General features: G+C 44.6%; 1 non-coding gene across 1 annotated transcript; it reads right to left on the bottom strand.

Moving 5' to 3' along the window:
- LOC117356070 lies at positions 1-191 on the bottom strand. The gene has a single exon (XR_004538535.1). It is a non-coding gene; the product is annotated as a U2 spliceosomal RNA (small nuclear RNA).
- Positions 192-9,980: the final 9,789 nt, after the last annotated feature.

Genomic DNA, 9,980 nt, shown 5'->3' with positions numbered 1-9,980 from the left:
GGGAGGTGCACCATTCCTGGAGATACTGCAATACCAGGTTGATGCGTGGAGTGGATGAAGCAAGCTCCTATTCCATCTCCCTATTCCAAAAATCAATTTAATATATCATCCCTAGATAAGGGACATATCAGATATTAAACTGATAAGAACAGATACTACACTTGATCTTAGCCAAAAGGCCGAGAAGCGATGCTGCAGATTGCTCATAGTGAGCAGCCCTCTCTTCCTCTTCTCTTTCTAAGTCAGGGAGAGAAAGTTCACAGTCTAAGGCACCAGCGCCAAGCAACTACTCAGGAGAAAGACTTTGAATCCTTCTTCTTCCCCATAATACCATTAAGTTTTACAGTTTTTAAACACAGATCCTTTTTCAAATAAGTCCGATCAAAACAGGCTATATGCTCCTTCCAGACGGAATTTTCTTACTTGTTTTGCCTCTTTGCGTGTCAGATCGTTCCTCAGCATTAGCATAAGCCTGCCCACTTCTCTGACATTTTCACCGCCACTTCACTTCCTCTCTGCAGCAAAGGATCCTGCTTGGCTTCTGACTCTGGGACTGTGTTCTTCTCTGAGAAGTCGATGAAGCCGTCCGCGCAATGTGCGGTGGCGGCAAAAAGGGCGAACAGAATGATTAAGAAGGGGATCACGAACAGATCGGAAAAGGTTATCATGTCGATGTACCGGGCCATGGTACGCCCCCACCTGGAATACTGCGACCAGCACTGATCGCCGTACTTAAAAAAAGGACACGGTACTACTCGAAAGGGTCCAGAGATGAGCAATTAAAATGGTTAAGGGGTTGGAGGAGTTGCCGTACAGTGAGAGATTAGAGAAACTGGGCCTCTTCTCCCTTGAAAATAGGAGACTGAGAGGGGACATGATTGAAACGTTCAAGATAATGAAGGGAATATACTTTGTAGATAAAGACAGGTTGTTCACCATCTCCAAGAACGAGAAGGCACTCTAAAGTTGAAAGGGGATAGATTCCGTACAAACGTAAGGAAGTTCTTCTCCACCTAGAGAGTGGTGGAAAACTGGAACGCTCTTCTGGAGGCTGTTATAGGGGAAAACACCCTCCAGGGATGCAAGACAAAGTTCCTGCTGAACCAGAAAGTACGCAGGTAAGCTAGATTCAGTCAGGACACTGGTCTTTGATCTACGGGTCACCGCGGGTGCGGATTGCTGGACACAATGGACCACTGGTCTGACCCAGCAGCGGAAATTCTTATGTTCTTATGTAACAATACTACTCCTACCAATAATAGACTTATTTCGATGCTGATGCTTTCTGCTCGTGCAGCGACCTTGTCCCGGGGGAGGAGGACTCTGTCCTTCCGCTCTACCATTATGCAGGCTGTCCTCCCACTCTAGCCTGCGTGTGACACCTCCCGACTAGAGAATGACATGGTGGATGTTACCCGCGGGTAACCCGCCAAAACGGTGGAGGGGGAAAAGGTATGACAGAGGAGAAGCTTCCTCCCACACAACATGTGATGCACGTAGGCTCTGGCGGCTTTCAGCAAGTTCTCTGAAAAAAATCTTAAAATGCTCCAAGAAGGTAAGGGGGAGGGAGGGAGACGCACTGACTGCGCAATTTCTGCCGAAGGGCAATGGGGTAGCGAGAGGATCTTCAAAGGTCCTGGTGGTGGTAAAGGGGGGGGGTCAGTCTCAATTTTGCAGGGAACAGCAGTCCATATTGTGCCCCTAAGTTCTTCATATGGTTCCGCAATAACAGGAATTTGTTCCTCCGCCTTTGCCAAATCCAGAAAATTCATGAGTTTCGGCCCCCCCCCCCCAAAAAAAGCAGAGACTTCAATTTATCCAAATGTAATACTTCCAATACACGGAAATAACGCAAAACGGCCGTGGATACCGAGAAGCCACATGTGTTGCAGGAAACCTATGAGCAGACTCCAATTCGAAGGAGCGCTCAGTCACCATAGCAACATTTTTTTCTAAATCTTAGCTGGTTCTTGACCTCTGCTCCTTTTCAAAGGCCCAGAATCCTCAGAGTATGCTTCTGGGCTTGATTACATTATAACACACATAAAAGCTATTTCATTGACTGCACACCTACCTCTGTGTTAAAACAGCAACCTCCTCAGGTGATTTCCCCATCTGTGCTGCCCAAAACCAGCCACCTCCACTCAGAGGATGTTTTTCAGGTCAAGAAGCAATGCTACAGAGTGCTCATAGTGAGCAGCCCTCTCTTCCTCTTCTCTTTCTAAATCAGGGAGAGAAAGTTCACAGTCTAAGACACCAGCACCAAGCAACTACTCAGGAGAAAGACTTTGAATCCTTCTTCTTCCCCATAATACCATTAAGTTTTACAGTTTTTAAATACAGATACTTTTTCAAATAAGTCTGATCAAAGCAGGCTATATGCTCCTTTCAGATGGAATTTTCTTACTTGTTTTGCCTCTTTGCGTGTCAGATCGTTCCTCAGCATTAGCATAAGCCTGCCCACTTCCCTGACATTTTCACTGCGGCTTCACTTCCTCTCTGCAGCAAAGGATCCTGCTTGGCTTCTGACTTTGGGACTGTGTTCTTCTCTGAGAAGTCGATGAAGCCGTCCGCACAATGTGGTGGCGGCAAAAAGGGCGAACAGAATGATTAAGAAGGGGATCACGAACAGATCGGAAAAGGTTATCATGTCGATGTACCGGACCATGGTACGCCCCCACCTGGAATACTGCGAGCAGCACTGATCGCCGTACTTATGTTTAAATGATTTTTATTATTGCAGCAGTAAGAAGCAAATACAAACAGTAAGAAGCAAATACAAACAGTAGTACCATTCAGGAAATAACATTTTCAACAATATAATCAGTTCCCCTCCCCTCCCCAAGAATCCATGGCCAGTCCAACAGCTGACAGTGGGTATAAAATCTTAAAGATTCAAAAGTCTACTGCGAGCACGCGGTGTGAGGTCCTGCCAGAAGTGCTCCCACACCTGACAAAATTTGCGACCCGGGCCAAGAGTCAAGTCTCCCACCATGCGTCTCTCCAGTGTTGCGTGCACTATCATTAGGGATCTCCATTGTGCATATGACGGGGGATCACGGGAGAGCCAGTTGGTGAGGATGGCTTTTTTTTGATCGCCGTACTTAAAAAAAAGACACGGTACTACTCAAAAGGGTCCAGAGATGAGCAAGTAAAATGGTTTAGGGGTTGGAGGAGTTGCCGTACAGTGAGAGATTAGAGAAACTGGGCCTCTTCTCCCTTGAAAATAGGAGACTGAGAGGGGACATGATTGAAAGTGGATGGGGTGGCATTGCAGTAGATTTGTTCAAGATAATGAAGGGAATATACTTTGTAGATAAAGACAGGTTGTTCACCATCTCCAAGAACGAGAAAGCACTCTAAAGTTGAAAGGGGATAGATTCCGTACAAATGTAAGGAAGTTCTTCTCCACCTAGAGAGTGGTGGAAAACTGGAACGCTCTTCTGGAGGCTGTTATAGGGGAAAACACCCTCCAGGGATGCAAGACAAAGTTCCTGCTGAACCAGAAAGTACGCAGGTAAGGCTAGATTTAGTCAGGGCACTGGTCTTTGATCTACGGGCCGCCACGGGAGTGGACTGCTGGGCACAATGGACCACTGGTCTGCAGTGCCGTACCAAGGGGGGGGAAGGTCCGCCCCGGGTGCACGGCTTGGGGGGTGCACAGCCGGCCAGGTCCGGGTCCTCCTGCCCTTCCTTTCCCCCAACCGCGCCACTACAATCCTACCTCCCCCCGCCGACAAGAAGTCTTTCTGACGTCAATTCTGACATCGGAGAGTACGTTCCGGGCTAGCCATGCAGTGATTGGCTGGCCCGGAACGTCCTCTCTGATGTCAGAATTGACATCAGAAAGACTTCTTTTCAGCGGGGGAGGTAAGATTGTAGCGGAGCGTACCGGGGGAAAGGAAGTGGAGGCGCGCTTTTTTTTTTCTGCAGCAGGGAGGGCAGGATGTAGCCAGGCAAGCTGGCTGGCTTTACCGTGGCAGGGAGTGAGGGAGATAGGTAGACAGGCAGGCTGGCTTTGGGGGTGGCCAAATTCTGGAAGGTAGTGGGGGGACATAAGAAGGAGGCACAGGAGGCATCGAGAGGTATCGGGAGCTGTATAACCAAGCAGAAACTGACAATGTGGAGACTATGTGGTCAACTCTGAAAGTCACCTTACATGAAGCTACAAACCGCTACATAAAAACAGTTAGCAAGCGCCGGAGAAACAAAAAACCCCAGTGGTTCAGCTCCGAAATTTCAAACCTCATTAAAGAGAAAAAAGAAGCATTTATTGCCTACAAACATTTCGGAAAGCGGGCGAAAGAAGACTATCTGGTTAGATCTAGAGCAGTCAAAAAGGCAGTCAGAGAGGCCAAACTCCAAACAGAAGAAGATCTAGCATGAAACATTAAGAAAGGGGATAAATCCTTCTTCAGGTATATTAGTGACAGGAAAAGAAACAAAGATGGGATAGAACGCCTTAGGAAATCGGACGGAAACTATGCAGAATCGGATTCTGCCAAGGCAGAACTACTAAACGAATACTTCTGCTCAGTCTTCATCTGCAAAGCGCCGGGAGCCGGTCCACAGTTACGGACAAGAGACAACCAGAAAGACCCATTTCAAGATTTCGAGTTTACGCCCAGCAGCGTCTACTACGAACTTTCAAGACTCCAAGTAAACAAAGCCATGGGACCAGACAACATACACCCCAGGGTCCTCAGAGAGTTGAGCGAAGTCCTTGCAGAACTGTTAGCCGTACTCTTCAATCTTTCCCTACGTACCGGAAGAGTTCCCTTGGACTGGAAAACAGCCAACGTTATTCCACTTCACAAAAAAGGCTGCAGGACAGAGACAGCAAATTACAGACCAGTGAGTCTCACATCCATAGTGAGCAAGCTTATGGAAACACTGATCAAGCAGAAACTTGACACAATCCTGGATGAAGAAAACCTACGTGATCCCCACCAACACGGATTTACCAAGGGCAGGTCCTGCCAATCTAATCTGATTGGCTTCTTTGACTGGGTAACTAGACAACTGGAAGCCGGGGAGTCTCTGGAAGTAATATATTTGGACTTCAGCAAAGCTTTTGATAGCGTCCCACACCGCAGGTTATTGAATAAGCTGAAATCGCTGGGATTAGGGGACACACTAACTGCATGGGTTAAGGACTGGCTACACGGTAGACTTCAAAAGGTAGTGGTTAACGGTATCCCCTCCAAAATGTCATACGTGACCAATGGAGTACCACAGGGCTCGGTCTTGGGCCCGATTCTATTCAACTTATTCATAGGTGATATGACCCAAGGGCTTAGAGGAAAAGTATCTTTGTTTGCCGACGACGCCAAACTATGCAACATAGTAGGCAAAAGCATTTTGCCTGACAGTATGACGCAGGACCTACTACTACTGGAACAGTGGTCATCGACTTGGCAGCCATGCTTTAATGCTAAAAAGTGTAAAGTAATGCACCTGGGTAAGAGAAATTCATGCAGAACTTACACACTACATGGTGAGACCTTGGCTAGGACCACAGCGGAATGTGATTTAGGGGTGATCATTAGTGATGACATGAAGGCTGCCAATCAAGTGGAGAAGGCTTCCTCCAAGGCAAGGCAAATGATGGGTTGTATCCGTAGGGGTTTTGTCAGCAGGAGACCTGATGTGATAATGCCACTGTACAGATCCATGGTGAGACCTCATTTGGAGTATTGTGTTCAATTCTGGAGACCACACTACAGGAAAGATGTGCTGCGAATTGAGTCGGTTCAGCGAATGGCCACCAGGATGGTCTCGGGGCTCAGGGATCTCACGTATGAAGAAAGGCTAAATAAATTGCAGCTGTACTCACTAGAGGAGCGAAGAGAGAGGGGGGACATGATTGAGACGTTCAAATATGTTACGGGCCGTATCGAGGTGAAAGATGATATCTTCTGTCCTATAGGTCCTTCGACCACCAGAGGACATCCGCTGAAAATCAGGGGAGGGAAATTTCATGGTGATTCCAGAAAATACTTCTTCACAGAAAGGGTGGTCGATCATTGGAAAAGTCTATCTCTGCAGGTGATTGATGCCAGCAGCATGTCAGATTTTAAGAGAAAATGGGATATTCACGTGGGATCTCTAAGGGAGTAAAGACAGGGGGGTGGGTCATTAGAGTGGGCAGACTTGATGGGCTATAGCCCTTTTCTGCCGTCATATTCTATGTTTCTATATTTCTATGAAGGAGGCACTGGGGGCACTATGGACACAGGACGGAGGCACTGGGAGCACTAAGGACACAGGACGGGGCACTGGGGCACTATGGACACAAGATGGAGGACTGGGGGCACTATGGACACAGGATGGAGGCACTAAGGACACAGGATGGAGGCACTGGAGGTACTAAGGACACAGGACAGGGGCACTGGGGGCACTATGGACACAGGATGGAGGCACTGGTGTTTTCTGTATTCTGTATTCGAAAGACATGTGTTCGAAAGACATGGTTTTTTGTTAGGATTGACTGCAGGATTGATCTGTACTAGTCTGGCTTGTTTAGTTTTACAATAGGTGTATTGATGTTGTACTGCTCACTGCAGTATGTAAGATGCTGCCTTTTCCTAGGTACTCATGTGTGACATGTGACTTGTTGCTAAAACTCATGTTTTTCATATAGATGGGAGGAGGGGGTATCAAAAAACGATGGGCCCTGGGTGTCACATATGCTAGGTACGCCACTGCTGGTCTGACCCAGCAGCGGCAATTCTTATATTCTTAAGTAACAGTACTACTCCTACTAATAATAGACTTACTTCGGTGCTGATGCTTTCTGCTCGTGCAGCGACCTTATCCCAGGGAGGAGGACTCTGCTCTCCCGCTCTACCATTATGCAGGCTGTCCTCCCACTCTAGCCTGCATGTGACACCTCCCGACTAAAAAATGACACGGTAGATGTTACCTGCGGTTAGCCGCGGGTAACCCGCCAAAACAGTGGAGGGGGGAAAGGTGTGTCAGAGGAGAAGCTTCCGCCCACACACCATGTGATGCATGTAGGCTCTGGTGGCTTTCAACAAGTACTCTGAAAAAAAATCTTAAAATGCTCCAAGAAGGTAAGAAGGAGGAAGGGAGATGCATGGACCGCGCAAGTGGTGCCGAAGGGCAATGAGGTGGCGAGAGGATCTTCAAAGGTCCTGGTGATGGTAAAGGGGGGGGGGGTCAGTCTCAGTTTTGCAGGGAACAGCAGTCCATACCATGTCCTTAAGTTCCTCATACGGTCCCGCAATACCAGGAATTTCTTCCTCCGCTGTACTGTCACCTTTGCCAAATCTGGAAAAATCATGAGTTTCTGACCCCCCCAAAAAAAGTGGAGACTTCAATTTATCCAAATGTAAAACTTCCAATACACGTGAATAACGCAAACGGCCGTGGATACTGAGAAGCCACATGTGTTGCAGGAACCCTATGAGCAGACTTCAATTCGAAGGGGCGCTCAGTCACTATACCAACATTTTTTTCTAAACCTTAGCTGGTTCTTGACTCTCTGCTCCTTCTCGAAGCTCCAAGATCCTCAGAGTATGTTTCCGGGCTTGATTACATTGTAACACACATCAAGCTATTTCATTGATTGCACACCTACCTCTGTGTTAAAACAGCAACCTCCTCAGGTGATTTCCCCATCTGTGCCACCTGAAACCAGCCACCTCCGATCGGAGGATGTCTTTCAGGCTCAAAATTTCCTCCATTATTTGCTTCAGCATAATCACATGGGGGAAGCCACTGCTTGCCCTGGATCGGTAGCATGGAATATTGCTACTCCTTGGGTTTTAGTCAGGTACTAGTGACCTGGATTGGCCACCATGAGAACAGGCTACTGGGCTTGTTGGACCATTGGTCTGACCCAGTAAGGCTATTCTTATGTTTTTATTGCAACTTCTTTATATTAGTTATTTGCTTCTGTTTTTTTCTTCTATATCAGTCTTTCTCACTCTTTACAAAATAATATATCCTGCAGCTTTAATCCTACAGTGAGCTCAGCGGCTACACTCAAGCATCATATTTCATGTATAGCTCAAGCTAAAATGTAGCCAGCCTCCTCATTGGCCACTTCTTTTTTTTTTTTTTTAATCTTTATTCCTTTTTATTTCTTTCAACAAGTGTACAGTATTATTACAATTAATTTACATAACACACTTGGCATTCTTAAACAATATTATTATACATGTTTTTATTCCCCCCCCACCTCCCACCCTTTTCCATATCAATAAAATATTCCTTCCAAATTTATATATAATTATACATCCCTTTTTGATAATACAATTAATCTGTCTTGAAATCTGTCCCTCCCCCCATCCTTCTTCCTCAAACACTTTAAACATTTTATTATACACAGTAATGCACAACAATAAATATCCCATCCTATTACATATATCTCCTTATTTTTCATAACAACATCTTTCCAATATTTTTCCCTCCCTATCCCTCCCTTCCCATCCCATTTCTATATATTATCCCCTAAGGAAAAAGAATAAACTTTACTCGTTATAATATTCAATTAATGGCCTCCACACCTCTTGAAATCTTTTAAAATACCCCCTCTGTATCGCAAAAAATCTTTCCATCTTATACATATGACAAACTGAGTTCCACCAAAAATTACAATTCAATCTAGAACAGTCTTTCCAATTAGTTGTTATCTGTTGAATTCCCACTCCCGTAAGAATCAACAATAATTTATTGTTTGCTGCAGATATTTGGCATTTGGCCCTCATACACATTCCAAAGATCACTGTGTCATAGGATAAAGCCACATGACTCTCCATCAACATATTAACTTGATCCCATATTGATATCCAAAATGCCTGAATACATGGACAATAAAATAAAAGATGGTCTAGAGTTCCAACTTCAATTTTACAATGCCAGCATCTATTAGACTTAGAGCAATCCAATTTTTGTAATCTAGTAGGGTTCCAGAATGCTCTATGCAACAAAAAGAACCATGTTTGCCTAATAGATGCTGACATCATACCTTTAATTCTCCAAAACCAAATACGTGGCCATTGAGATGCATTAATCTGATGCTTAATCTCAATGCTCCAAATATCTCTTAATCCATTTTTAGGCTTCTTATTCAAATAATTAGATATAATTTTATACCACTTTACGGCCTGGTGACCCAGAAAATCTGCCTGGAAACATAAGAATTCTAAGCTGTAATGATCATTTAAAGATTTCCATTCAGGGAACCCCACCTGAATAGCCTGCTTCAATTGCAACCACTTATAACTTTGTTTTTTATTCAGACCATATTTATGTTGCAATTATGAAAATTCAAGCATCTTATCATTATCAATTACTTCCGTTAATGATCTTATACCTGCTTTAATCCAATCTTTCCAGACAACCTTAAACCCGCCTATTTGTATCTTGGAGTTTACCCAAATAGTCTGTTGTTTCGATTTTAAAATAGAATCAGTAGTTAATTTGTCTACAAACCTTAATGTTTTCCAAGTATCCATTAATACTCTATTGTCCTTACGTATTCTAGGCACCTTTATACCAAGCAAAAGATCAAGCCTAAGTGGAAAGATAAGTGATCTCTCCACCCTTAACCACTCTGGTAATTGTTCCAAAAGCTCTGGGAGGACCCAATACATACCTTGGCGCATGATATAGGCCTGATACCTATAAAAATTGGGAAAATTTACCCCACCCTCCTTAATTGGTCTTTGCAAAGACACTAAAGCCACTCTTGCAATTTTACCCAGCCAAATAAATTTAACCAGAATACTATTTAATTTTTTATAGAAAGACCCCTGAAAAAACACTGGTATCATTCCCAATTGATAGCAAACCACAGGCAAAATCATCATTTTAACAGTTTGTACTCTTCCCCACCAGGACAAATGTAAAGGATTCCATTGCTCACACAATTCTGTAACTTTTTGTAATAAAAATTTTTCATTTATTCTTATTGTCTCTTCAAGTGTTTTATTCAGCCAAATACCTAAGTA

This window comes from Geotrypetes seraphini, chromosome 2, assembly GCF_902459505.1.
Source record: "Geotrypetes seraphini chromosome 2, aGeoSer1.1, whole genome shotgun sequence".
NCBI lineage: Eukaryota > Metazoa > Chordata > Amphibia > Gymnophiona > Dermophiidae > Geotrypetes > Geotrypetes seraphini.
This window is presented reverse-complemented; position numbering and strand designations above follow the sequence as displayed.